The sequence below is a fragment of the Rhinopithecus bieti genome, unplaced genomic scaffold (assembly GCF_001698545.2).
Source record: "Rhinopithecus bieti isolate Rb0 unplaced genomic scaffold, ASM169854v2 scaffold_34317, whole genome shotgun sequence".
NCBI classification, from domain to species: Eukaryota; Metazoa; Chordata; class Mammalia; order Primates; family Cercopithecidae; genus Rhinopithecus; species Rhinopithecus bieti.
The window spans coordinates 700,421-704,910 of NW_016814779.1; the positions used below are offsets into that span (position 1 = coordinate 700,421).

The 4,490-nt window shown below is 39.7% G+C and overlaps 1 pseudogene; it reads right to left on the reverse strand.

Moving 5' to 3' along the window:
• Positions 1-2,966: 2,966 nt before the first annotated feature.
• Positions 2,967-3,718, reverse strand: LOC108515443 (60S ribosomal protein L7-like 1 pseudogene; annotated as a pseudogene).
• Between the last annotated feature and the right edge of the window lie 772 nt (positions 3,719-4,490).

Here is a 4,490-nt window from a genome sequence, read left to right on the forward strand (position 1 = left end):
CTNATCCGTCCGCCTCAGCCTCCGAAAGTGCTGGGATTACAGGCGTGAGCCACCACACCCAGCCTGATAAAAATATTTTAATGGCCAGGCGCGGTGGCTCAAGCCTGTAATCCCAGCACTTTGGGAGGCCGAGACGGGCAGATCACGAGGTCAGGAGATTGAGACCAGCCTAGCTAACTCGGTGAAACCCCGTCTCTACTAAAAAAATACAAAAAACTAGCCAGGCGAGGTGGCGGGTGCCTGTAGTCCCAGCTACTCGGGAGGCTGAGGCAGGAGAACGGCGTAGACCCGGGAGGCGGAGCTTGCAGTGAGCTGAGATCTGGCCACTGCACTCCAGCCTGGGCGACAGAGCGAGACTCTGTCTCAATATATATATATATTTTAATGTCATGGCAATGATAGCTCATCAGAACCAAATAATATAATATTACACAAGTATTATGCAATAGAATAACTAAGGTAAGGTAAAGGTGAGGGTTAAATAGCAAAAGTTAACTCTTAGCAGGAAGCTTTAACTGAGAGGGCACATCAATGACACCTACTGAACAGAGAAAGCTGAAGATCACAATCAGGACAATAACCTAGTGCCTACTGTTACTGCAAGCAGGGCCAAACATCATACAGACTGATAATCAATCAAGGCTGTTAGGGTCTGCAGGAAATAGCTCCTTATTTGTGGTGAGGATGAATGTTAAGGAAGAGCAATTTCTGACTATTAGGAAAGCACTGGATTGCATGGAGAGTACTTGTGCATTCTGCCGAATAGCACCAGCTGAGAAGCACTGGTCTATGGACTCCCTGTTTGTCTGTAAGCAATATTTTCCCACCTATACCATCTATTTAAGGCTGTGAACAAAGCCATATACTTTCACCATTCACATTATTATAAGGGATATGTCTCCTTATTATGTGTTAAGGCTAAACCGACACTTGATTCTGCCCCTCTACATAACTTTATTATTATTAATATTGTTATTTTATGAGATAGGGTATCACTCTGTTGCCCAGGCTAGAGTGCAGTGATGTGATGATAACTCACTGTAACCTTGAACTTCTGGGATAATGTGATCCTTTCACCTCAGCCTCCCTAAGCACTAGGGTCATAGGCATGAGCCACCATGCTCGACTCTTTTTTTCTCTATAGAATAGTTTCAAGGAAAGATTATTTCCCATGGAAACAAATATGGTCCCCCAGCTATTAAACTGAGAGAACTCTTCAAATGTTACTGAATAAAAGTTTTTATAAATGAAGTGTCCTTTCTAAATTTCTTCATGAGTCCTGGTAGAAAACTTTTACTGTCATCCTCCTCCACAAATATACATTAATACGTAACTTCATAATTATAAAAACTTTAAATAATTTAGGCATTTATGCCTTTTGAGAATTTAATTTTTAGTTATGCTTAAAGATGATCATTTCCTTCACACTTGACAGCTATTTTTTCTACTTATTTTAGTAATAAATTATTTCAAATACAAGTGATTTTTTTAAAGAAAAAAATTATTTAAAACTTAAGCTACATTAAATCTCCAAGATGCCATTATAGAGTTGGGACATGATTTCTAATTTCATGAAACTAAAGGTAAATGATTTATTTCTTTTTTAGCTTTTAAAAACAACTGTGGTAAAATATACATAATATAAAATTTACCATTTTAACCATCTTTATGTGTACTGGTCAGTGGCATTAAGTACATTTACATTGCCCTGCAACCATCAATACTATCTGTCTCCAGAACTTTTTCTTCTTTCCAAACTGAAACTCCATTATCTGCTAAAAATAACTCCCCATTCCTCCTTCCCCCAGCCCCTGACAACCACCATTCTACTGTCTGTCTCTATAAATTTGACTACTCTAGATACATCACAGAAGCAGAATACTTGTCTTTTTGTGTCTGATTTATTTCACTTAGCATAACGCCTTCAAGTTTATCCACATTGGAACATGGGTCATAATGTCATTCCTTTTTAAGGTTAAATAATATTCCATTTTATGTATGTATGTTTATCCATTCATCTGTGATGGACATTTGAGTTGCTTCTACCTTTTGTCTTTGGTCACAACAATGCTGCTGTGAACACTGGTGTATAGATATCTGTTAAGTCTGACAGTTTTTTTTGTTTCGTTTTATAGAAAAGCCCTCTTGGTTTTTTGTTTGTTTGTTTGTTTTGTTTGTTTGTTTGTTTTTGCAGAGACAAATGAACATTTATTTTTATGTCTTTCTTCCTGTGTGTATTTCAAGTTTTTTCAAAACAAAACCCTAGGAATCTCCAGATTCAATTATGTCCCTGGGCTTGGTCGACTGCTGCAGGAGTCTTAGGGAGCCTTGTACAAATGCTAGAGTTACTCATTTACCAACATTAAATGCTAGGATAGAAGATGCAACAAAGCAGGACTCCTTCCTCCATGGAATGTGCTGATTTCAGACAAGGCGGCAGCAAATGTAGAAAATGCTGGAATTTTTCCTTGGAATTGGACTGTGATGAGAGGTACTTGCCATAAACATAAGCTACTGTCTTTTCTTTTCTGTTTTTGAGATGGAATTTCGCTCTGGAATTTTGCCCAGGCTGGAGTGGAATGGTGCAATCTTGGCTCACTGCAACCTCCGCCTCCCAGATTCCAGCGATTCTCCAGCCTCAGCCTCCCAGATAGCTAGGATTACAGGCATGCGCCACCATGCCCAGCTAATTTTTGTATTTTTAGTAGACACAGGGTTTCTCCATGTTGGTCAGGCTGGTCTTGAACTCATGACCTCAGGTGATCTGCCTGCCTCAGCCTCCCAAAGTGCTGGAATTATAAGAGTGAGCCATCACACCCAGCCAGTTACTGTCTTTTCTTTGACCCTTCCTTTCCAGTTTTTGAAGATAAGGCAGGAAATAATTTCTGAAGATACTTGATAAAAATTCCCCAAAAAACAAAACTTCCACTTCATTGATAAAAATTACTGCAGTTTGGCACCTGGGTCTAGTTCAGCTGGCAGATGAGCTGATTGATGCATTCACCCTGATAGCCAGTTATGCCCATATCCTTGAGGAAGCCCATTCTATTTTCGTAGCATGACGGGCCGCTGAGAGGTGGAAAGGGCACAAGAACCATGAGCTCTCCTAGAAATGCTTCCCTGGGAAGGCAATTTCATGAATGACGTCTTCCAAGCAAATGATGCCAAACTTCCCCAGATGCTCCTCAATCACTGTGTTGTCTGTCAGAGGGATGGTCTTATTCTTGACCTTGGCTTGTCCATGTTTCAAAATGAGTTCCCGGAGAGACTTCAGATTTGGAAATCCCCAGGTCACATAAGGTTCCACTACACGCAGCATTTTTAGGTTCTGGGGGGTGACTTTTACAAAGACACCACTGAACATTTTCTTTCGGCGAAGTCTTGCAATGGTTCTCTGCACCAGTAAACTCAGGCCATCAATCCTTCCGATGCATACAACAAAGGCCAAGGAATGTTTATCTGGCAATTCCAAGGCATGAGGTTTCACTTCTAGTCGTCTGAGACACACCTTGTCACGTTTCTGCTGCCAGGAATCATGTAGGAATGATTCCAGTTGCTTAAACCTGAGCCTTTTTCCTTTTCTCTGCTCCTTCTTTGCCAAAAGTGCCTGCTTTGCCTGGATGGCATTGAGGGCTTGATAAGCCTTCCTCCTTTTCAGGAGATTTTCTGGAACCAAAGGGATTTTTCTTTGCTCTTGCTCCACCATCTTTCTAGTGGTGCAGCTCAAAAAAGCTCTCTTATTTGATGAATATTTATAGATTGCCTAATACTTAGTAGATACTGTGCTAAGTGCTGGGTACGCACTGTTGATATTAGAGCTCATCATTATGCCGTTTTATTTCTTGGATGTAGAGGGCCCATATCATTGGAACCTAGGTTAATAAAAAAAAATTAATCAATAGTTATTATGACATAGCTATTTAGCAATCCAAATGCATAATGCCAATATTAATGTATTTGGAGATTAAAAGTGAAATATACAGAAAATATTTTCTCATAAACTATTAAAAAATCATATTGCAGAGTTTTAACATTTAAGTGATTATGCACTTTTTGAAAGCAGCACCTTCTTTTAGTTATACAAAGCATGTTCCCTTTGTTTTAACAAAACACTCTCATCTGAAAATTCTCTTGGGAATGGAAGGAACACGTACATCTAGCCTGTGAGGCAGTGATTGGTTGCTTTTTGACTTCATACTAAGCAGAGTGATAAGAAAGAAGAAAAAAGTCTCCACGGCAACCACCTTGATCATTAGAGTTTGCATTAAAAGGAGAGAACTAAATCTTGCTTGAACGTTATCCTCCTTTGCTAGACTCTGGCAAGCCATTTTGCCTCTCTAAACCTGTTTCCCAGGGATAGTAAATACCGTATCTATTTTGCAGAGGTGTTTCAAGAATGAAATAACTCATGTGAGGGTATCTTGTGACTCAAGCGCTACACCAGTGTAAGGGTTTTGAAAAGTTGCTATTTTGCTAACATGCCCAGATAT